We start from the raw sequence: 25,943 nt of genomic DNA, 5'->3' as shown, positions 1-25,943 counted from the left end.
CAAACAGTTTGAGAACCAATTTGAAGAATTGGGTCTATTATTGATTAAAGCAATATTATACGTACCGAATAAAGTCTCACACTCAGTTCATCACTGCCTTCGTTAAAGTTGGGTTTTTGACAATTACAACCTATGTGAGTGAGCATTTATTTTCTTTGATTTCCCTTTTTAGTTATAGGAAATGGCAGTAATGAAAATTTATAGGATGAAAGTGCCAAAGAAAACCAGTTCATTTGGTGCCCCTTTGGTCATCTCAGTGCCAGCAAGACTGTATTGGCTGCCATATATAGATTCCCTGGAATCCTCATTAGCTCCTGTTAAGGGAAATAGGAAGGATTTGAGTCAGTGGTATAGTGATTCTGGACTCTGATATTACATCATCTCAGAGGATCTTCAGTTATCTCAAAGGGCATCATGAAATTCTCAAAACAAAGTGCATTAAAATTCACTTTCATTAAAAAAAAATGTTCCCTAGTTCTACTCTCCAGAGTTATCCTAAATGAATCTAATCCCTAATTGACATGACAGTTTTTGGTTCTTGAAGCCAGTGATTGGATCATGTCTTAAGTCTTCTTGACTCTAGGCTAACAGACCCAGTTCCTTCACCTTGATCCTTCTTTGGTGTGGTTATTCCCCATCATCTTGGGTTCCCTCTCTTGAGTGCACTCAAACTTGTCAGCATCCTTTCTAAATTGTGTTTCTCAAATTTAAATAAAATAGCCTTTCTGATTATGGTCTAACCAAGGTAGGATGCAATGGGATTATAACTTTTGGATTTTGGACACGGTTTCCATTAATATAACCAAAGACCACATTCACTTTTTTTTTAGCTGCCCTGGCACATCATTGACCCATATTAAAGTTGGAGTCTACTAAACTCCTGGGTCAAGTCAAGAAACATTTCTTTTAAATGAACTATTATCCAGCCATGCTTCGCTGATCATTTGTGCAGTCGATTTTTTTAGACCTTTGTAAGAGTTAACATTTATCCTCATTACATTTCATTGTATTAGATTCAATTCATTATTCTAGTTTACAAAGCTCTTTTTAAATTGGGCTTTTGTAATCCAATGTGTTTGCTGTCTCTCCTATCTTAATATCATTCATAAATTTGTTTTTTTAATTACAAAACTTGACATAACATTAATAAAATTAATATTTCCATAGGCAAAGAGGAAGCAAAATAGAGGATTGTATATGATACTACTATTTGCAGCTTTTTAAAGTATATATTAAATTTAGTATGTTAGTCTACACACTGCCCTGTTTGTCTGTGTTCCCTTCTGGATCTTCTTCTGCTTTTTTCTGTTTCTCTTTTTTTTTCTTTTTGTTAAAAATGTTTCGCTGATTTTTTTTTGGTTTTTTTTTTGTCTTCACTATTACTAATCCCCTACAATTTTCCCCTCCCACAAAAAATTAAAGCTGACCCTTGTAACAAAGAAGTATTGACAAGCAAAACAAATTCATACGTCGACATAATCTAAATGTGCATTTGTTATTCACAATTTTGTGACAATGCTATCTATGCCTTCATCTAGGTCACTGCTAGAAATGTCAGAAACAACATGATGGAGGACAGAAACCTTTGGCTACCCTAGAGACCTCCTTCCAAGTTGTCACAGATCCATTAATTAACACTTTAGATCTTTAGGAATGCAATGAATTCCTGATCCATGTAACTGAATTATCATTCTCTCCTCATCGCTCCACCTTTTGTGCAAGGATGTCGTGAAAACTTCATCAAATGTCTTACTGAAACCCGCTAAGCTGTGAGTAACTTGAGAGCAGAGACTACTTTTTCCCCTTTTCTTTGTATCCCCAGTGCTTGGCATAGCGCCCAATACACAACAGGCATTTAATTAACATCTGTTGATTGTCGAGTGATTGTAAGATGATATGTGTATATATATGTATGTGTGAGTATAAATCTATAAATCTATTTATATCTATCTATACATCTAAAGGTTTTTGAAGAGAGGCAACTAAGTGGCTTCAGTGGATAGAGTGCTGGGGTTAACATCGTGGAAGATTTATCTTCCTGAGTTCAAATCCAGCTTCAGACACTTACTAGCTGTGATCCTGGGCAAGTCACTTAATCCTGTTTGCCTTTAATTTCCTTATCTGTAAAATGAGTTGGAGAAGGAAATGGCAAACCACTCCAGTGTCTCTAAGAAAATCCCAAAAGGGGTCATGAAGAATCAGAGACAACTGAAATGACTGAACGACAACAACATAGTAGAAAGAACAGTCATTTTGGAATTTGCCATCTGAACTTTAGTTCCATCTCTGATGAGTCACTTAACCTATTTGTGCCTCAATTTCTTCTTGTGTAAAATGTAGATGATTGTAATTTATAGGCTACTTGGAGCATAGGAACATAAAGCGTTTTCTATAATTTACTTTAGTAATAAAATTATTTTTTTGCTGGGAATTATAGGTCACATTTATTTTTAATTAAATATTTTTGTTTTTTTCCCCAATTATACATAAAAACCATATTTAACATTCATTTTTAAAAATTTTGAATTTCAAATTCTCTCCCTTCCTCCCTGCTTATCCCTGCTCATGGAGAAGTCAGGCATTTTGATATAGGTTACACATATGTAGTCATATTCATAAAATTATGTTTGTTATATTAATTTAAAATTTTAGAAATTACTAATTTACAGATGGAATTTCTTTTTAAAAATATTGTTGAATCGTTGAAACTTATTTTTTTACACCATTGCAATTTTTACCCTCCTCTCCTGCATTCACATCTGACCTCAGACACTAGCTGTGCGACCCTGGGCAAGTTACTTCACCCAGATGCCTCAATTTCTTCATCTGTGAAAGGAGCTAGAGAAGGAAATGGCAAACGACTCCAGTATCTCTACCAAGAAAATCCCAAATAAGGATCACAAAAAGTTGGACATGACTGAAACGACTGAACAACAGCAAAAAGTGAAGAGAGCAGAGCCAGGAGAACATTAGACACAGCGACTACAATAGTGTAGATGAAAACAGTACCAAATGGCAGTTCAACTAAGGTTAACTGCAAAGAACAACCTTGGTTCTGGAAAGCAGGTGATGAGAAACTCATCTTGCCTCTCATTAGGGAGATGGGAGACCATAGGTTCAGAATGTTGCATATACTCTCTTTTTTTTTTAAGGCAATTGGGGTTAAGTGACTTGCTCAGGGTCACACAGCTAGTAAGTGTCAAGTGTTTGGTCTGAGGCCAGATTTGAACTCAGGTCCTTTTGACTTCAAGGGCCAGTGCTCTGTCCACTGTGCCACCTAGCTGCCCCTGCATGTACTCTCAAGATACCAAATGCTACCTAGGCTGACAGACACAATATGGTGGCTCTTCAATTGGTTTTGATTCACTGTTTTTCTTTGTGGCCAAGGAAGGAGTCTTCCTGACTCCAGGCCTGGCACCCTATCCACTGTACCACCTAGCTGCTCTCTTCACTTTGCATTCATCTATATGTCTTCCCCTGCTTCTCTGAACTGTTCATTAACAATACTGTCCTGTTAAATTTATAGCCCATAATTTGTTCAACCATTTCTTAAAAGATGGGCGCCCATTTTGTTTCTAGTTTTTTACTTCCACAGAAAAATTGCTGCTATAGAGATGTTACATATATATATATATGTATATATGTGTGTGTGTGTGTGTGTGTGTGTGTGTGTGTGTGTGTGCAATCTTTCTCTCTGTCAAAGACATAGAGGTACATGCCTGAGAATGGGATTGCTGCACCGAAGGGTATGAAAATTTTAGTAACTTTTTCTCACATTAAATTTAATTTTAAGTATTTAAGTTTTTATTTTGATTTTTAAATAATATTTTATTTTGCCCTAGTTATACCTAAAGACAACTGCTAACATTCATTTACATTTTAAAAAGTTTTTATTTTTACAAATAGAACTGTAAGCTGCTAAATTTAGGGAGTTTAGAATTACTTCATTTTTGCTAATTTATGACTAGCAAGTTAAAAAGTGGAGGACAGAAGAAATCATAAAGCATTATAACAAAACAAGGACAGTTAATTGTCTTTTCCAGACTCTCCATAAGTCCTTACTTTCAGAACAATGAGAAAACAAAAGGAGGAAAAATATTCCCAAACTAATTAAATACAATTTAAAATGCTGGTGATATTGAATTGAATTGAAGTCGCCTTGGGGAATAAGGAAATACACTGTTCTTTGTGAGTACATTTTTCCAAGAAACTGAAATTTCCTCTTTGATTATGAAAGCTTTTTAATTTGATGGAAGTTCTCCTAATCAAGTTTTTTTTTTTTTTAAGCACTAACTTGGGTTCATCATTATTAAGTACAAATCTGAACATAACATTGCTGGTAGGGATTTTTTTTATCCCTTCACAAAGCAGCCTATAACAATATATTGCTACTTTTTACTATTAACAGTCTACCTGCTTCTCACAGCAGCAACCTGCCCTGTTCCTCCTCTTCTCCTCCAGCGTTTAATTTCCTTCTAATCTTCTGTGCGCTGAGAAACTAGCCAACCAATCTTACAATTTTGTACAAGCTGTAGTAAATTATTTCTGTACGTGTCCTTATGTGTCTGTCTGTCTATCTACAGGGATTTCCTGCTTGGACTTTTTGAAGGATATTTCACTGCTCATAAACCTTTATTTAATTTATTTCCAGGTTCTTGGCTGTGCACTGGGTGACTGAGGTTATAGGAAATCTGATCTCCATATTAAACAGACTCAAACAAATACATAGTTTCTCTCCCCCGGGACTCTGCAGTTTAGTAATAATAGTTTATATATCATTTGGAATCCATGAGTTTTTTTCCCCACTTAATAGTATTTTTTTCCAATTACATGTAAAGATAGTTTTCGGCTTTCATTTTTATAAGATTTTGAGTTCTAAATTTTTCTCCCACCTTCTCTTCCCTCCCCCCATCCCAAGACAGTACGCAATCTGATATAGGTTATACTGTATAATCATATTAAACATATTTCCACATTAGTCATGTTGTAAAAAAAAAAGAATTAGAACAAAAGAGGAAAATCACAAGAAAGAAAAACGAAAACAAGGTGAAAATAGTATGCTTTAATCCGAATTCAAATGCCATAGTTCTTCTGAATGTGGATAGTATTTTCCATCATGAGTCTTTTGGAATTGTCTTGGATCATTGTTATTGTGGAGAAGAGCTAAGTCTGTCAGAGTCAGTCATCACACACACAATGTGGTTGTTACTGTATACAATGTTCTCCTGGTTCTGCTCACTTCACTCAGCATTAGTTCATGTAAGTCTTAGAATCCATAATTTTCAAGAGCTCATGAGATATAAAATAAAAATATCACTTTTCAAAAATGAATTTGTAGAATTATAAGGAACAATCTCAACCCTAAAGAAGACATATGAGAAGATACCTATTCTACTTCTCTTGGAGTAGAGGAGGGGAAGTCTATGGGTATGGAACATTGCATATAATGTTAGATTTTTTTTCAGTGTTTTTCAATGATCAGTTGTGCTAGATTTCTTCATCTTTTTTTTCTTTTTAATTCTTTGTTATAAGGGATAGCTCTGGGGAAGACAAGGACGTGGAGAAATCTTGTCAGTTGTAAAAACAAAAGATATTAATAAAATTATTTATTTTTAGGGAAAAAAATCACTTTTTACTGCAGAGTGATCAGGTTGGTTAGCAAGTTATGTAAATAGCTTTTGGACAGTTTGGCTATACAGAATACTTAGGCCCAATAAATATTTTGGTGCTGATATCTGTATATAAATGTATTTATTTGTATGTAGTCAAACCTTCTATGCCATCCTATATACTCTCTCTTTTTTTTTTAAGGCAATTGGGGTTAAGTGACTTGCTCAGGGTCACACAGCTAGTAAGTGTCAAGTGTTTGGTCTGAGGCCAGATTTGAACTCAGGTCCTTTTGACTTCAAGGGCCAGTGCTCTGTCCACTGTGCCACCTAGCTGCCCCTGCATGTACTCTCAAGATACCAAATGCTACCTAGGCTGACAGACACAATATGGTGGCTCTTCAATTGGTTTTGATTCACTGTTTTTCTTTGTGGCCAAGGAAGGAGTCTTCCTGACTCCAGGCCTGGCACCCTATCCACTGTACCACCTAGCTGCTCTCTTCACTTTGCATTCATCTATATGTCTTCCCCTGCTTCTCTGAACTGTTCATTAACAATACTGTCCTATTAAATTTATAGCCCATAATTTGTTCAACCATTTCTTAAAAGATGGGCAACCATTTTGTTTCTAGTTTTTTACTTCCAATAGTATTTATTTGTATGTCATCACACACAATGTGGCTGTTACTGTATACAGTGTTCTCCTGGTTCTGCTCACTTCACTCAGCATTAGTTCATGTAAGTCTTCTCCTGCTTCCAATATTTTTATTCCAATATTTTTAACTGGAGACCTCACTTTATATTTTACTGATGAAATTGAGACCAGGAGAGCTCCCTTCTTTCTGTTCTGCCCATCTCAAATCCCCTTGACATTAGCCCTCATTCTTTTCTCTTTTGTTCCAGTCTTTGACGAAGAGGTAACCCTTCTCCTTTCCAAGTATAGCTCCTCTACTTGTATCCTTAGTTCATTCTCTCCCAACTTCTCTGGCAGATTATTCCCACAATTATCACCCATACCTCTCTAATATTTAATTTCTCCCTATTTATTGGTTGCCTCCCTGTTGCCTTTAAACATATCTAACTCTTCTCCTTCCAAAAAACAAAGAAACTCTCATTATACTCTACATGTCTTTTAACTATTATCCTATATTTCTCCTCCTTCCTCAGCTAAAATCCTAGAAAATGCTATTTATACTAACTTCCTCTCCTCTCACTCAATTCTTAAAATTTTGCGATCCTACAACTAAAACTTCTCTCCCCAAAGTTGCCAGTGATCTTTTAATTTCCAAAGCTGTCCTGGGCCCTCTTCTGTACTCAGTCTACACTATTTTATTTGGTGATCCTTCATATACCATGAGTTTAATGATCCCCTGCATACAAGTTTTTCCCAGATCTATATAGCCAACCTAAATCTCCTTGCTGAGCTCCAGTTACATATCTCCAATTTCATAGACATCTCAAACTCAAGATATCCAAATTTCAATTCATTATTTTTCCTGCCAAGCTTACACCTCTTTTGAATTTCCCTATTTCTGTCAAGGGCACTACTAATTTTCTAGTCACTCATATTCGCAACTTTTACATGATCCTTGACTCCTCAATCTCTTTCTTCATCCCATATCCAATCAGTTGCCAAATCTTGCCACTTCCATCTCCAAAATATTTTTCACATTTATCCCTACTCTCTACTCATCCTAGTTCAGACCCAATAGGTCTTATGTATAATAACATAATATAACCAATATATAATAGGTATTATGTATAAATAGATTTATTTCAAGGTAGTCATGCCTTCTACACCGCCTCATATTCTGACACTCTCACTTGGAGACCTCACTTTATATTTTACTAATGAAACTGAGACCAGAAGAGTTCTTGCCTAGAGTGTTTCCAATATACTTCCAATTGGTCTTTCTGTCTCAAATCCTGACTTCCTCTAGTCTATCCCATACACAGCTGTCAAAGTGATTTTCCTGAAGAGCAGTTCTGACCATATCACTTCCTTACTCAAATTCTAATGTCTCATTTTCATCTGTAGAAACAGTTGTGAAGTCTTTTGTTTGGCCTTTTTCAGTATTATTTTATTTTTTCCCAATTGTGTGTCAAGACAATTTTTAGCATTCATTTAAACAAGATTTTGAATTCCAAATTTTTCTCCTTTCCTTCCATCTTCTCCTCTTCCTAAAATGATAGTTAACTTGATATAGGTCATATATGTACTATCATGTAAACAGATTTCCATATTGGTCAGTTGTAAAAGAAGAAGCACATCAAAAGCAGAAAAAAAAACACGAAAAAGAATAAAATAAATGAAAAAAAGTATGCTTCTATCTGCATTCAGAGTCCATCAGTTCTTTATCTGGATGTGGATAGCATTTTCCTTCGTGAGTCCTTTATGCTTCTCTTGGATCATTGTGTTGTTGAGAAGAGCTGAGTTATTCATAGTTGATCATGACACAATGTTGCTGATACCATGTACAATGTTTTTCTGGTTCTGCTCATTTCAGTTTGCATCAGTTTGTACAAGTCTTTCCAGGTTTTTCTGAAATCTGCCTGTTCATCATTTCTTATTGCACAATAGTATTCCATTACATTCATATACCACAAATTGTTCAGCCATTCCCCAACTGATGGGCATCCTCCCCAGTTTCCGATATTTTACCACCACAGAAAGGTCTGCTATAAATATTTTTGCTCATGTAGGTCCTTTTCCCTTTTTTATGATCTCATTGCAATACAGACCTAGTAGTGGTATTGCTAGGTCAAAGGGTACACACAGTTTAGTTGCTCCTTGGACATAGTTCCAATTTGCTCTCCAGAATGGTTAGATCAGTCCACAACTCCATCAATAGTGCATTCCTGTCCCAGTTTTCCCACATCCTCTCCAACATTTATCATTTTCCTTTTTTGTCCTATCAGTAGGTGTGATATGATACCTCAGAGTCGTTTTGATTTGCATTTCTGTAATCAGTAGCGATTTAGAGCATTTTATATGATTATAGATATTTTAATTTCTTCATCTGAAAACTGCCTGTTCATATCCTTCGACCATTTATCAATTGGGGAATGACTTGTATTCTTATAAATTTGACTCAGTTCTCTATATATTTGAGAAATGAGGCCTTTATCAGAGATACTTGCTGTTTCTGCTTTCTATCTAGTTTTATCTAATTAAAAAAGATTTCTGCTTTCTGTCTAATCTTGGTTGCATTGGTTTTGTTTGTACAAAAGCCTTTTATTTTAACATAATCAGAATTATCTATTTTACATTTCATAATGCTCTCTATCTCTTGTTTGGTTGTGAATTCTTCCCTTCCCCATAGATCTGAGAGGTAGACTATTCCTTGCTCTTCTAATTTGCTTAAAGTGTCACCCTTTGTGTCTAAATTACAAACCCATTTTGACCTTGTCTTGGTATGTGGTTTGAGAAGTTGGTCTGTAACTCAACTGTGCCCTATTGTTTTCCAATTTTCCCAACAGTTTTTGTGAAATGGTGAGTTCTTATCCGAAGTGCTGGGGTCTTTGGGTTTGTCAAACACTAGGTTACTGTGATCATTTATTATTTTGTTTTTACTTACTTTATGTGTATTTTGTATTTATTCCTTATATATTTATGTACATGTTGAACACAGAACATAGATTGTTTTATTTCTTTGTTTTTGAGACCCCGATATGCCTTACACAATGTCTGGTACCTAGTAGGATACTTGTGGTAGTGCTTGGGGAAGAATGTGCTCTTGAAACAGATTAGAACTGAAGATGCTGACATTTTGTAATCTGTCCTTTTTGAAGTCTTACAAGAGCCTCAGGATTCAGGACCAAGTGTAGCAGGACAGTGAAGGGGGGTTGGGGGAAAAGGGTAGCTTTAGAACAAGCAGACAGAAGCAAGCTGAACTGGAGACACTAGAAGAGAGATAGTGATAAAAATGAATGTGTCGAGCTTGTCCTAAAGTTGGGGCATTCCTGAGGATTATCACACTGCAACTTGCAAGGTCATTAATTCATCACAGTCACCATTGAGTTTATTTTGGAACAGGCAGCAGAGAGCGATATGGAGAGAGGAGCAAGCAGGGTTCTACTCAAGACAAGAAGTATATATAGATCTTTGGAGCCTCAGAGTTGACCGAGATCAAAATCTCTGAGAATTCTCTCCCCTCTCTTATCTCTTGAGTGATGAAGGCAAACCTCATGGTTCCTCAAAGTCTAGGCCTTTTCAGACAGAAGCTAAAACTATTAAATCCTGTTTATTTCATCTCTGAGGCTCTCCCTCCCTGTCATATTTAACCTGTTAGGTGATCTTGCATCCTTATGCTTTCTTAATCCAGTTTCAGTTGAGATCAGACCTTGATTATAGAACCAGAGAATGCTAGAGCTTGAAGAAGTATATGACCTAAATTCGAGGACTAAAAAATAAATGGGCAATTGAAGTGTCATATAAAGATGGTTTTTGGATTTTTCCCTACTTTGACCTTTTCCTTGCAACTTTGCTGTGACCACTGGTGCCCTCCTGATCCTGAATGCCCTGAGGCTGGTCTTTCTGCTAGCCTGGTTGTAGGTTTGGGTTCCATGGGTACTAGGCTAGCCTCAAGCTGTGGAATGCTCACTGAACTACCAGGAATGTTCTGAGGCTACTTCCTCTCCAGAGCTGCCAGGCGTGAATTTGGGGAAGGTTCAAGCCCCTGCCTGGCTAGGTACTGGCCTCAAAGTTGTATGCCTCAAAGGCATACATAATTCATAAAATTACAGATTTAGAGCTAGAACCAGGGAACTTATCTCCTAAAGCATTCAGAGGAAGCAAGCTTCTAACAGGCCCCTGAATAGAATTTAGTATGTCTTCCTTCCCTCCTCCCCAAACCTGCCCTGCAGCACCTGGCACATAGTAAGCATTTAACAAATACTTTAAGGGTTTAATATCTTGTATTTACCTACCTAATGGGTATTTTGTATTTATTTTGTGTATATTTACATATGTGCTTGTATAAAAACCAAAGCTCAGTGAGATCAACTTTCTCGAAGTCTACTTCTATTAAATAGGAGAGCAAGGTTCAAACCAAAGCCCTCTGACTTCACAGCCAACATTCACTACATTACCTGGCACTGCCTCTGCCTCTCATATAATCTATATTTGCTTCACTGGTTAGATCTTCAGTTGTTGTTGAGCCGTTTCAGTTGTATCCAACTCTTTGTGACTCCATTTGGGGTTTTCTTGACAGAAATACTGGCTTGATTTTCTATTCGCTTCTCCAGCTCATTTTTACAGATGAGGAAACTGAGGCAAACAGGATGAAGTGACTTACCAAGGGTCACACAGCTAGTAAATATCTGAGGCTGGATTTGAACTCAGATATTCCTGACTCCAGGCTTAGTACTCTATTCATGTGCCATTGCCCATAGATCTTCAATACATTATAGTAACTGGTGTTCATGGTGCTGATTATGAGTCATCAAGGAAATATTAAATTAGGCTCATTGATACACTATTTTGAATACCCACACATACCTGTGATTTCATTGGTATTGGGAGTTCCCAGTGAGAAAACACCCTTTAACAGTTCTGATCAGCTACTGTTCTGCTGCTTCTAGTTTTGTTTTGGGCTTTTTTGGGTTTTGTTTTGTCTTGGCTAGGCAGTGGGGTTAAGTGACTTGCCCAGGGTCACACAGCTAGTAAGTGTCAAGTGGCTGAGGTCAGATTTGAACTCAGGTCCTCCTGACTCCACTGCTGGTGCTTTATCCACTGAGCCACCTAGCGGCCACCTAGCTGCCACCTAGCTGCCCCTGCTGCTTCTGGTTTTAAAGACTTGCCATTGGCATTGAAGGGCTTAGGAGCTCTCCCAGGGCTAATTAGTCCATGATAAGTCCATACCCAGGACTGAAATCCAGATCCTGCTGGCTTTGAGCTGGCTGTCTATTCACTACCCCATGTTCAGCCTCTTGTGCCCATGTGTATGTCGATGTATGTGAAATTGGGCCTGTAGCTTTAAGTCCTTTTGTTGTTGTCATCATTTTCAGTTATGTCCGACTCTTTGTAACGCCATCTGGGACTTTCTTGGTAAAGATACTGGTTTGCCATTTCCTTCTCCAGTTCATTTTACAGATGAGGAACTGAGGCAAACAGGGTAAAGTGACTTGCCCCGGGTCACACAGCTAGTGAGTGTCTGAGGCCAGATTTGAACTCGGGAAGAAGGGTCTTCCTGACTCCAGACCTGGCACTCTATCCACTACGCCACCTAACTGCCCAGTTCAGGTCCTATCTCTGACACATTCTGATTGTATGACCCTGGACAAATGATTGACCTCTCAGGATCCTAGGCAACTCACTCAGCTCTAAATTGCTAAGCAATTGCTGATCTGCGTGGGTGAAGGGAATTTTGCTTTTCTGGACATTCTTTACACCAATGAAATCACAGGTCTGATTTTTTTTTTAAAAAGTTCATATGTTTAGACCGGGAGAAAAGTAGACTGTTAGATTTGGATTCAGGAAAAAACTGGGTTCAAATTCTGCCTCCGACACTTATTAGCTTTATGGCTGTAAATGTAAGGAACTTATCCTATCTGAGCCTCAGGCAACTAAGACCTCTCTACTAATTTATAGATGGATTGCAATCTGTGGCAGTTCTCACACTGCAAAGTCATGAATCCTTGACATATTGACATTTACTCTGCTGAAGAAGGCAAGGATGTATAAAGTACATTTTAGAAAATTGTCTATGGGAAACGCCAATTTAAGGACCTATAGCTTAAAAGGTTAACACACACTGGTGTCTGGATAGCTGTACATCCAGTTACTTGTTTGTCAAGGGCTCCAGAGAGCTAAGGTTCTTGTGAAAGAGAAGAAAATTAAATCTCTGAATATAAACATGAAACATTTGGGTTGGCAAGTACCTCAGAATATAAACCAGTCAACTCAGGTGAGGCAATTGTGAGATGTTTCCTCAGGCTTCCCACAAGCAGTTGGGATTCTGACTGACTCAGGGTTCCATTTCCAGCCTGTTTCCAAGCTTGGTCACAAAGTCAACTTTTCCAATAGAGATGCATCCAATGCTAAAGTGTGCCAGTGCAGGCAGACTAAATTCCTCTGTGGTAGGAGGAAAAGGCAAAATACAGCCACGTAGACTAGGAATGGAGTCTAAGTTGGTCTAAATGCCAACATTCCATCCAGGGGGAGGCCTTGATTAACAAAAGAGTCCAATGATGGATACCCTGATAATGAATATTTCAAATCACTTGCCTTTGTTCTAAAGATACTGTGTTCTAAGTGGCTACTGGGAGGGAGACAGGTAACCTTGTTTACCAATCAGAAATAAAGTATAACCATAGGATGATCAAAAGCCAGTAAATAGAGAGCAAGAGGACAGCTCTTCTCTCCATCTGACATCAAAGCTTCCATTCCCTGATTCTACCTCCTATTTTCTCTACCTCCTATTTTCCCTACCTCCTAAATGCTCGGGAGTAGTGAAATGTTCCCAGGGGTGAAAATTTGAGAGAAGAGACTTTTTGCCATGGATTTCCTGAATTACTAGAGATTGACCATGCAGTCTTCCTTTGTTAATATGTGCTAACCTGGTGTAAGGGCCAACCGTATGTTTAAAACATCTACGACAATGGAATCAGAAGATGAACTGATGTCACAGGCCTGTCTTTCCATTGTATTGGGGCTGTCTGAGTCTTTTGGCATAAAAGTGGCTTAAACTGTATTTGACCTGATGCTTCCATTTCCAGCCCAAAATGACTCATTATTTCAGATGTTTGGTTTGATCTGAAAGAAAAATGAAAAAGCCAGCTTTGAAAATACAGTTGAGTCTTCAGGAAGAAGAGTTCTAGTATCTGGGGCTTGGTTTTCCATTAGAACCCAGTTTGAAGAAGTCCTGGAAAATGCCTATCAGTCAATATATCAAGGGCCACATAGATTCTTTTTACTTAGTCTGATGTGGCTAAAACATTCTGGCTATGAAATCTCCATAAAGGTAGTAGTTTGTTCAGAAGTTGGACGGGATGGTTTGCTGTCTTCTCACACACACACACACACCCAAAGGAAACCCCCCCCTCCAATGCTTCAGCACCTTTAGGAAGTTAACAATTCAGTCAGATGCTTTTCTTTGAAGGTTGTGAAATGAAACATGCAATTCAAAATCTTTCTTAGGGTTCTAGAATCTCTCCATTAGATCTGTATATAAATTGTTGTTGTTGTTCAGTCGTTTCCAACTCCTTGTGACCCTATTTGGGGTTGGGTTTTTTTTGGCAAAGATACTGGAGTGATTTGCCATTTCCTTCTCCAGCTCATTTCCCAGATGAGGAAACTGAGGAAAGCAAGGTTAAATTACTTGCCCAGGGTGACACAGATAGTAAGTGTCCGAGGCCAGATCTGAACTCAGAAAGATGAATCTTTCTGACTCCAGGCCCAACACTCTATCCATTGCAACACCTCGCTGCCCAAAAGAATGTCCCTGTGTGAGCTGAACCACCAATCTTTTGGTTAACAGCTGAACCCACTAATCGATTCCACCACAGACTATACCATATGCACTTTAGCAATCACGAATTGTTTGGTTTTTGAGAATCAAAGATGAGTGTATTATATAACCTATTAGACTTTTTCAGGCTTTGTCTTTATCACTGAAGTCTTAAGCGAAATATGTCTCTGATGAATGAATTCACTCCTCTCTGGGGTCTTGGCATTTAAATGCCAGTGTACATAGGAACACTTACGAAAAGCTGTACACAGCCTCTACCCAAACAATATTTAGAAGTTGAGTGCAACCCTAGCCAGGAGTTTACTGTTGTGTACCTTTCAATTTATAGTCTTTTTATTGCTTCTGTATTTTCATTAACGTTAGATTGACAGTAATCAGCATGGCAGATGATGATTTGAGACTATATAGTCTTTTAACTGGGTGAAGGGAAGTGATTCCCCAGAAGATTTAAAAGCAAAAAAACAAATGGGGCAAAGACAGCTGCCTATTATAAGTACCTGGCTGCCTTCTGCCATTTGAAAATCCATGCCTGATAAGCTTCCTTCTACCCAAATAAAAGGAAAACCTTCACTTCTATTTTACCTTGAAGATGTGTCCTCCTCTAGTATCTCTGCCTGTTGAAATCCTACCCCATCCTTCAAGATCTAAACATTACCTCCAGCTCAGTTTTCCCTTAACCCCCAGTCAGAAGCGATCTATGATACCTTATCTCTTACAAAGCACTTTGTACCTCCTTCTCTTATCGTACTCTGTTGTATGTTACAATTTTTACTATTTTCTAATCTGAACCTGTTTAGGAAGCTCCCAGGTAGGAAAACTCCTTCTAGCAATACAGACTAGCATCCCTTCTGCCCTGATGACTAAGGCCATTTCTTTATCTACTAGGCCCCACTGCCCACTTATTGCATATACATAAAATATCTCATATATATGTGTGTATACATATATATACATATAGATGTGTATATGTATATGTGTATCTATATATATATCTATATATATAGATATATAGATATATGTATATATGCATGTGTGTGTGTATGCCTTCCTAGGCTGTAAGCTTCATGAGGAAAGGGAAGGATTGGTTTAATTATGTTTGTATTTCACCCAGTACATAGTTCTTTGCACATAGTAGAGGCTTAAATGGTTGTTGAATGAATGAAATAATTAATGAATGATGTGATCTCATCATCAATCCATTAATCCCCTTCCTTCCACCTCCTTCCTTTATTCTGAAGGACACCGTAAGTGGTCTTGGGAAGGTAGAGTCTGGATTTATAGCATATTGAAGCTGGAAGAGACATCAGCAATCATCTACTCCATCCATTTTCATTTCATAGATGAGGAACATAAGGCTTGGAGCTGGAAAAAAACTTGCCCATGTTCACATACTTAAGTTAATGGCAGACTTGGGCCTGAACCAGAGTCTTCTGACTCTTAGTCTGGTCATCTTCCTATATCAAAAGGAGCTTTGAAAACTTGTTAATTTCCAGGCTGTGACCCAAAATGGAGGAGAGCCTGTTTGATGGTCAGACCTGAAGTTGGTCATGGACTTTCCATGCCTTTCTTTAATTGAGTACATCTCCCCTACAATGCATTTACTCATAACTTGTACATTATATGTTGTAAATACCTCATCACTTAATCATGCCATCATTATTCTTCCATCTTTTTGTTCAGGGCTTATATATGTACTTCATTGTGTCTTAGGTCAATGATGGTGAACTTAAGTAGAAAATGGGGCCACTAATCCTTATATAAAAATTCCTGTGCGCTGTACATTGACTTAGTTTTAAAATGTAATGTTACCTATGTTTTATTATATCTTCATTGATTTTGTTGAATATTTCCCAGTTACATTTTAATCAGATTTGGGCTGCATTCAGGAGTATTGTGAGCTGACAGGCCTTGTGTTTGACATTTCTGTCTGAAATTATTAGATTCCTGGAAGAAGGAGTCTGGACCCATGTAGCAATGCATTAGGCCCTTAAAAATATGTTTTAGATATAAACATGATCATATGAAAAGGGCAAATGTAGAGAAAGAGATATGAGTAGAGTTAGCTGCTGGATCTTTCTGCCTCCTTTGATCTAAGGTCCCTTCTCAGGCTGGTAAGACAGCCACTGCAAGGCTGATGCAGGACAGGAAGGCTCTCCCAGGGCATTTGAGTCCTCAGTGATCTTCATTGTATCTCTTTCGTCTTTTCAGTACATGGTCTCAGCAGTGCTCTTTCATCTTCATCCCACCTTGACTGAGACTGACCCTTCCTGCTGTAGGCTCCACTATGCATAAAACTCATTTCTGTATCAGAAAGGAATGGTTGGCTTGTCATGTCCTTTACTCAAAGGAGGTGTTCCTATAGGCCTGCATATACATACCAGAGGAAAAGAAGTTATAGACTTGCCTCTTTGGGCTCCTCTGTCTTATTTCCCATATTAATGTCAGGAATTGGCAGCGACACAGCCTGGTTATTGAAAGCCTGTGCCCAACTGAAAACAGTTAGTGACAGTGATTATGTGCAACGCCAGTGACTGCCAAAATCAGGAGTGTAAACTGCACGGTGATTTAGCTCTCACGACACATTTGGGGCTTGGGAATGTAGCCATTTTGAGGGGATTTAATTTGTGGAGCATCGAAGGTTTAGAATTGCCAGAAGTGCAACTTGGCTGCCTGAATAATTGATGTAAAGACAAAGGCATCAATAAAGGGTTTAAAAATAATAATGAAGATAGTAATAACTCAGGAGAATGTGTGTCTGTTTATGTGGATTTTTATAAATCTAAAGTATCATGATTTATTACTTGGTGCAGATCAGAATGTGATTGAATAAAGGGGAAGGTGTCCAAAATAATCAAGCTATTACAGCACATAATTTTGAAATACTTTTGGTGAGGAGGGGAGTGGAATGAGAGGGAGGAAGAAAGGAAGAACTTCTACCCCAGGCGGTGGTGGAGTATACAGTTTAGCTTGAGAAATATAAATCATACAGCAAATGAAAACCAAGATCTTACTGACTTTGTGTTATTACCAAGAGTAGCTTTATAAAGATGAGTATTCCTTGAACAAATTTTGCCGTGGATTTGCTCTAAGCTTCCTTTCCTTAGTCTGAGCCATTAATCTTCTTGTTCCTTTGTGCAAGGAGTTTTTCAGTGCCCTTCCGGAATAGCTGTAACAGAAATTTTCCCCGATCTGGACCCACCTCATCTCTTCTCAAATCCCTGCCTGAGCTCCCCTGCCCCCGTCATAACATTTTTGTTAGAGGCATTACTGAAAGTCTGAGCTGTCCGTTGGAATGAACATTCTGTATCTTACTAAATCCAAAGTGTGTGTTCCTGATCGTTGTCCAAAGCTGTGTCTGGATCACCAAGAGCAAATGATGGGAAAGGGATAACTGCTTTTCAGAAATCATCCTGAAGCTAGGCTTCTCTCAAGCTCAGAGTGAGACATGAATAGGACCCTAGATTTAAAGGTATAAGAAATCTTTTGTTGTCGTTCAGTCATATCCGACTCTTCTTGACCCCACGGACAACAGCACGCCAATGCTGTCCGTGGGACTTTCTTGGCAATGACACTGGAGTGGTTTGCCATTTCCTTTTCCAGTGGGTGAAGGCAAACGGAGGTTAAGTGACTGGCCCAGGGTCACACAACTAGTAAGTATCTGAGGCTGGATTTGAACTCAGGTCTTCCTGACTCTAGGCCCAACGCTATATCTATCCACGGAGCCACCGAGCTGCCTCTAAGAAATTTTAGAAGCCATCTAATGTAACCCCTTCATTTTTCAGATAAGGAAACAACTGAGACCAGGAAAAGTAAAGCATCTTCCATCAAACACAAATTCATCTCGACAGTTCATGTTGGGTTAAAAGGTATGAGACATAGCTCTGCTCTCTTTTCTTTTTCGTCCACATCTTAAGCCTGCATATCTTGCTTATTTCTTGCCCCAGCTAACACATTCTGCCTGTCTCCTCCTTGTTCTATGTTGTACTTGTACAAGGTCTCTGCTGATTTCTGCTTGGATCACTTACACATCAGAATACTTTGTATTAACAAAGTGTTTGGCACAAAAATAAAACATAATTTTAAAGACATGAGTTCTAAGCCATAGGGAGTGGGTTGTGGGAAGGATCGTTATAAGGATTACAGGGCAATAAAGGAAGAGAGAGATAAAGCCACATTTTTATTGAGCTGATCTCTTGGAATGAATCTGGATGTTCTACTTTCATCCTACCATTTCTACTATGGTTTCCCAACTTTCCTGCTTTAATTCCCTTGAAGATTTCAGTGAGGAGCAGTGGCAAATCAGGGCTTGCCTTTACTGTTAGAGATTTAGAAGCTAAAGTTTATTTCCAAATGTAAACTTTTTGGTAAGCCTTTTGTTTAATGAATCATTAATGTGATGATGAAAATGCCCTAATAAAGATAAAGAAACTATAAACTATTCCAAAAGCTGTAGGGGAAAAAATGTGAAGGTCAAGTTAGTCACTCATTTCTCTGCATTTCATTCGGGCTTTGGGCTACATGTTCCCATGATCAGTGGTTTATGGGATATATATTGGTCTTTTACTTTTAAAATGCATGCATGCTTATAAATCAATGTGACTGTCTTACTGTGTGGGCAGCAGCTCTGTGGGTGGTGATTTTGTAAAAGTGGCATATCAGGTTTCTTTTTCCTCCTGCTCTGCCAGCCCATTAAATGTAGTAGGAGGCAAGAGCAAAGAAATAAATACCTAGATAGACACAAAAGGCAACCAATCTAATTGTTCTCAGAAATGTCAGATGCGCTCATCTGACAGGTAGGATATCAGGGAGCCCCATGGATGGAGGAGACATTTAGATTACTTGTGAGAGACTTTTTGATCATAAGAACAATTTGAAAGATTAAAAAGTCCCAAGAAGACAGAAAAAAGCTTATTTTATAACCCGGTGGCGCTGAATAAGTCTTTTAATCTACTTTGATTTATTCTTCTTTTTAAGAAAGGGGACAATCTACCAGAGGTTTGATGACTGTGTTTTTCTAAATAGTTTGAGGAAGAATACTTTGGTGAATGCAGAAGTTTCTATATCTAGGATTTTTAAAAATATTGAGGGCAGTAGAAATTTGTACCCTTTAAAATATCCTTTGCTGACAACACAGGTAAGTATAGAAAATCTTATTAAAATCAGAATTGAAAAATAATCAATCAGCACCTTTGCAAGATACAACCCAAAATGCCAATAATGTATGTTTGAAGGTAGAAGATAAATAGGATTCTGTACTGGTTTTCTAACCAGTTAATCCTTTTATCTATAATTTGTACCTGGTCTCATGTCTACAACTTGTGAAATGTGAATAAATGTATTGATTCAAATGGAATCTTCCACTGAAATCTATAAATATATATGTGTATATATATATATATATATATCTAAAATTATTGCCCATATTTTCTCATTACTGGTTGAATTTTATCAGTAAAATGTTATTCTTGGCTTTTCCAAAGTGAAGTACAATGAAACATTAACTCTTCTTTGAAAGATTATTATATGCCTCTTTTCTTTATCACTATCTTATAATAGAGTGAGGATAATCTAATTTCGTGAGGATATCAAATTTTTTACTTTAGATTTCACTTACTGCATTTTATAATAGGGCATTTTGCTTGAAACCTTGATGTATCCATGAATTTGTGGGCCCTCCCTCCACTTTTCATCCCATACAAATCATGTTTTTCTTTTAATTTCTTGTTCTTCTTGCTATCACTAACATTTCTAGAACTCTACTAGTATAGAAAGGGGATTTCCTTGCTTTATGCTTCAATTTATCAGAAAATCTAGTGTTTTCCCCTTGCACATAATGCTAGCTTTCAGTTATAGATATTTACTTTCGTTATAATTTAAAATAGTCCTTCTGTGCTTAATGCTTTGTAGGATTTTTATCATAAAGATATATGTACCTTCTCAAAGACTTTCCAAATCTCTTGATATAGTAAGAGGCAATGTGGCAGAGTAGATATAGAGCTAGACTCAAACTAGGTTCAAGTGCCACCTCTAACACCTAGTAGCTTTGTGACCCTGGGCAAGTAACTTAAACTCTTAGTTCTGAGCAGGTAAGCATCAAAGTGAATAGAGAGCGAGACCTGGAGTTAGGAAGACCCAAGTTTAAATCTAACCTCATTCATTTATTAACTGTGTGACCCTGGGCAAGTTGCTTAACTTCTATTATCTCAGTTTTCTCATGAATAAAATAAGGTAAGGACAGTAATAGCACCTACCTCCCAGGGTTGCTGTGAGGATCAGATGAGATAACATTTGTAAAGTGCTTTGCAAACCTTAAAGCACAATATAAATGCTAGCTATTATTGCTGTTCTTGTTATTAATGCTAAAGAAGGTGCTGAAGGTGCCAGCCTAGGTTGATAGAGGGAATTTCTTCATTTCATAGTTTCCTTTACCAGTGAAACCACAAGTCTTGCCCCAATCCCTACTGAAATCATCATGGGTTTTATTTTTAATATAATTAATTCTGTTGTTTTCCTAGTGTTTACCCACTCTTGACTTTTCCCCTATCTTTACATAAAACCTTTATAGAGGATCCACCTAATGAAAACTTGAAATGATTCTTTTAATCTTGTGAAGCTGTGTATCACCCAGGTTGTTCATCTGTTGTCTCCTGTCTCTAGTCAGTATCATGTCCTAGATGCTTATATCATGCCAGTTTATCAAAGGTAATACACTGAAGGCTACTTGGGTGTTCATCTTTCCGTTGTTCTTTATAATAAAGGCCTTACTTGTAATCAGCTCTACCTTTGATTGACCGTAGCCATATAGCACTACTTTGAAAATACTACTGTTAAAGAAAAGAAATTGAGTAGTTTGTGATCATTGAAAGCAACCCAGAGCTTCCAAATGCAATATAGCTATTTTCCATATCTATCTATCTGTCTGTCTATATATCTCTATATCTCTCTCTCCCTATCTGTAACTTTCTACTTATCATATCTATCTATCCATTTCTATCAATGTATCATTTCTTTTTTTTAATGTATCATTTTTATCCATATGTATCTTATCTATCTGTCTGTCCGTCTCTGTCTGTCTGTATGTATTTCTACCCATATCTATCTACTTATCATATCTACCTATCCATTTCTATCAATGTACTATTTCTATCCATATCTATCTGTCTGTCTATCTCTATGTCTTTCTGCCTGTCTGTCTATCATCTGTGTGTCTTATCTCTCCCATCAAAATGTAAATTCCTTGAGGTTAGAGACTTTCTCACTTTTGCATTTGTATCCTCAGGCGTCACCTAATTCTTGGCCCATAATAAGCACTTAATAAGTGTTTTCTCACTTATTCATACCTTAATATGTCTGAATATACCTTAATTATCTGAATAGTATGCATTTTTCATCTGCTTTTTTCTATTGTAGATGATTAAGCCAAACATCTTAGACTTTTGAAATGTTCTTTTTAAAGTGTATTCGTGCATAGATTTTCGAAGTATAAAAGATATATACACATCAAGCACTTCGATTCATAGATGAAGAACTTGAGACCCAGAGAGGTTAAGGAGCTGCCCAAGGTCAAACCAGCTAGCTCATGTTAGGATCCTCATTGTTCCTAGTCCAGCAAGTTTCCAAGTTTCCACTATCCCAAGCTGTTAATCCACAAGACCTCAATATTCTGAATTGGCATATATCAGTGACATTAAAAATCTGCAACTCCAAGGAAAATTCCAGGTTGCTTTTTAATCAGAAGGCCACACGGTGTAATGGAAAACTGACTGACCTTGAAATGGTAAGACTTGAGTTTGAATGCTGGCTCCCTCACTTACTGATTGTGTGACCCAAAGCAAATGACTTTATATCCCTGGGCCTCAGTCTCCTCATCTAAAAAAGGGGGGGGGGGTTGGGCAAGCTGACCTCACAGGTCTCTCTGAGTTCTAGATCTAGATTATGGTTCTAGATCTAGAACTATGGTCTTTTTCTAGACCTATATTCTATACTCCTATAGATGGTTAAAACAGGGATCTCCTTTTTTAGGAACAGGGATCTCCTTTCATGGACATTAGAGAAGTGGGTGTTTGAATGACTTTTAGGCTCCCATTAAACAGAACGGCAGTTATTTTACAGACTAAATGTCATTGAAACCACAGTCTATATGAACCAGACACTCCTAGGTGACAAAGTCACGTCCTTGTTGCCAATTAGTTGATTGAAGGATTCAAAGGCGAGGATAAGGGGATGGTAGACTTTTTCCCGGTCATTTGCCATAGAAGTGGCCGGCTTATTCCATTAAGCAGAATGACTCCCTTATGTCCCAGAGGAGGTCTTACATCATGAGAAGCACTGAGCTCAGATGCCACCAGGAAGGAGGATATCTAAGACAGAAAGGGACCAGATGAGGATGAGGATGATAATATTACCTCACAGTTCTGTATAGTTTTTCAAAAGTACTTTTGTGAAAATTTTTGTTCCACTCAATGTCTCTGCGGGGCACAGACTGGATTTTGCAAGTGAGGAAACTGAGGTGTTAATAAGTGAAACGTCACAAAGGTTGTTGGTTGCAAATCTGAGACTTAGAGCCTCTAGATGGGGACACCTCAAGCATTGCTTTTGCTTTTTCCACTCTCAGGAGCCTCTCTGTTGCTGTCGTCATCTTACTTAAGCAAACAACAACTAACATTTATATACCACTTACTATGTGATAGGCACTGTGCTAAGTGCATTTACAAATATTATCTCATTTGATTCTCACAACAACCCTCGGAGATAGGTGCTGTTATTATCCCCATTTTACAGATGAGGAAACTGAGGCAAACAGGGTGAAGTGACTTGCCTGGGATCACACAGCTAGTAAGTGTCTAAGGCCAGATTTGAACTTATGAAGATGAGTCTTCATAAGGAAACATAGACAAAGGTTAAGTGACTTGCTCAGGGTCACACAGCCAGTAAGTATCTGAAGCTGGATTTGAACTCAGGTCTTCCTGACTCCAGGCCCAGCACTTTATCCACTTTGGAGAGAAGCAAAGGGAGATTTCGTGGCTTTCAAGACTAGAAAAGAGCGGGATTGTGAAATCAGTCTTACATTAATTTAACATTGAGTTGAGGCAGAGGAAATTTAGCTTATCATGTCCAAGGTCACGTATTGCATCAGAGTCAGGGTTGGGACTTTCAGAACCTGGGTTTCCAGCTTATCTTTTAATGATCAAACCACAGAGCATCTCACGGCCTAGATGCAAAGATCTCTGGTGCAGTGCTGGTTAGGGGTCATGGGGTTTAAAGTCTAGGCATGACTGCTGAGCTGTCTAGAGGCAGCTAGGTGGTGCTATAGTGCACAGAGCACTGGGCTTGCAATCAGGAAGATCTTGAGGTCAAATCCAGCTTCAGATATGTCCTAGCTGTGCAACCCTGGGCAAATCTGTTTACCTCAGTTTCCTCATCTGTAAAATGGGGATAGTAATAGCACCTACTTCCCAGAGTGGTTGTGAGAATCAAAGGAGATAATATTTGTAAATTCACTTAGCAGAGTGCCTGGCACATAGTAGGGCCTTATATATATTTATTTCCTTCCTCCTCTTCCCCTACCTTACAAGGTTGTTGTTGTAAGGAGCAAATCAGCTGAGATATGTAAAGAGCCTGGCCACCCTTTTTGTAAATATCAGCTCTTGGACTATCAGGATAGGATGCTGAACAAACAAAGACTCACCTGCCAGTTAACCTTGGCTCTTTCTCAGAAGGGATGGGCTATGTGATTGTGCAGGTCCCCTCTGGTTTTAAATCCTAGGCGTCCATGACCTAGGACCCTGAGAACTTTCTGAAGTTTATGGAACAGGGTACCTCTATGGCTTTTTAACTTTCAATCTCCTTCGATCACTAAGCACTTCTTTGCAACAAATTGAGTTGTCAGCACAATGAGAGAGAGAGAGAGAGAGAGAGAGAGAGAGAGAGAGAGAGAGAGGAAGGAGGAAGAGGAAGAGGAGGAAGCAACCAAATAGCATTAGGCAAAAGACTTTTCAGAATCATGTGAGGTTTTGCCCTGCACCCGGGATTCTGTTACAGGTGCTGATGATTATAGCTTTTGCAAACAATTGTCAGAGAAATTCATAAGATTTCCAAAGGCTGAAGAACAGCAGATGTGGAATTAAATTTCAAACAAAGTTACCCATAATGGCTTACATGTGGACACAGAGAGTATTTAGGACTCAGGCCCAGGTCCCTGTGTCCAAGAGGTGTGGGATGCAGAAACAAAAACTGATTTGCTGTGCAAGCATCTGCTGGTAATCTTTTATTGTCCTATCTTTTCTTCTTGGCCTCAAAGTCACTTAAAAGTGGTAAACATTCTTCTATAATGGTTAGTTTGCAGGGTCTAACACTGTCATCCTTCGGCTATACAAGAATAGAACTACCCCTGGCTTCTCTTCCTTCTGCCAGGAAGCATGCAGAGAACCAAGGGATTATGGAAAACGTGAGTCCCTGTGACCACCTTGAATTGGCTGAGCAACAGACATTTCAACTGAAAATTGCCAGCAAAAGTTCAAGTGAACGCAGCTTTACAGATTGCAGTCTCTACTACCAGCAGTCAGTGTGGTCAGGGCATTAAATGATGAGTGAGTGTCAGAAATGTCAGTCTCCAAGCATTTATTAAGCATTTACTAGGTTCTGTGCACTGTGCAAAGTGCTAGGGGTACAGAGGAGGGTGAGAATAGTTTCTGCTCTCCAGGAGTGCCCATTCCAGTGGCAGAAGCAACATAACTAGTTTCATACAAGATCTCTAGATGTAGAGATGTTTCTCAGAACGGACAGAAGGTAATCTCAGGAGGGAAGACACTAGGAATAAGGGGGACCAGGAAAAGCCTCCTACAGAAAGTGGGATTTGAGTTGTTTTGAAGAAATCTAGGGAAACTAAGGCAGAAATAAGAAGGGAGAGAGCAGCTAGTGCAAAGAATACAGGAGATGTTAAGTTGTGTGGGACGAACAGAGGACAGTTAAGTAGTGGAGTGGCTAGAGCTTGGAGTCAGGAAGACTCATCTTGCTGAGTTCAAATCTGGCCTCAGACACTTACTAGCTGTGTGACCCTGGGCAAGTCACTTCACCCTGTTTGCCTCAGTTTCCTCATCTGTAAAATGAGCTGGAGAAGGAAATGACAAACCACTCCAGTATCCTTGCCAAGAGAGCCCCAAAAGGAGTCACGTAGAATCAGACCACAACTGAAACAACTGGCCAACAACAATATGTGCCAAGCTCTGTGCTCATTGCTTGGAATACATAGACAAATAGAAGGCTCCCTGATATCAGAAATGAAAGTTTCTGGAGCTTTTTAGTAGATAGAGTGTCAACTCACACAACTTCTATGAAGCAGACAGACCTGAACTACAGAGGAAGATAAGATGTAAGACTTGATGTTGTTGTTGTATTCAACCTTTTGTGACCCTATTTGGGGTTTTCCCAGCAAAGACACTGGAGTGGTCTGCCATTTCCTTCCCCAGTGTGCCCCCATTTTACAGAAGAGGAACTGAGCCAAAGAGTGGTGAAATGATTTGCCCAGGGTCACACAGCTAGTAAGTGTCTGATCTGAATTCACTCCACCATCTAGCTGCACCTTTTAAGACAATAGCCTACCTTTTTTTTTCTTAAGTTCTGGTTGGGAGGAGAGAAATGTAGGAGAAAGGGGGTAAGTAACACACCTTTCCTTTGTTAAAGAAGAATGTGTGTTGTACAAACTCTGTGGTATCACTTAAAACCCTAATAAGTAGCAGGACAGTCTACGTTTTTACACTACTGGAATATTCATCAACTCAAGTGTTCATTACTCCAAGTACTTCATGGTTTTGTGGTAAGCCAAATGAAACCAACCCTGGTAGGAAAGCGCAGGAGATCTGAGTTC

At 38.5% G+C, this 25,943-nt stretch overlaps 1 long non-coding RNA gene across 2 annotated transcripts in view; it reads left to right on the top strand.

Annotated features, from left to right (window-relative positions):
* Positions 1-25,943, top strand: part of LOC114044159 — a 189,917-nt gene that overhangs the window by 68,673 nt on the left and 95,301 nt on the right. For both annotated transcript variants that reach the window (XR_003569180.1, XR_003569181.1), the window contains exon 3: positions 17,860-17,943. This is a non-coding gene — a long non-coding RNA (uncharacterized LOC114044159). The remainder of the gene's footprint in view (positions 1-17,859; positions 17,944-25,943) is intronic.

The sequence above is a fragment of the Vombatus ursinus genome, unplaced genomic scaffold (genome assembly GCF_900497805.2).
Source record: "Vombatus ursinus unplaced genomic scaffold, bare-nosed wombat genome assembly UNPS02014772.1, whole genome shotgun sequence".
Lineage (NCBI taxonomy): Eukaryota > Metazoa > Chordata > Mammalia > Diprotodontia > Vombatidae > Vombatus > Vombatus ursinus.
This window is presented reverse-complemented; position numbering and strand designations above follow the sequence as displayed.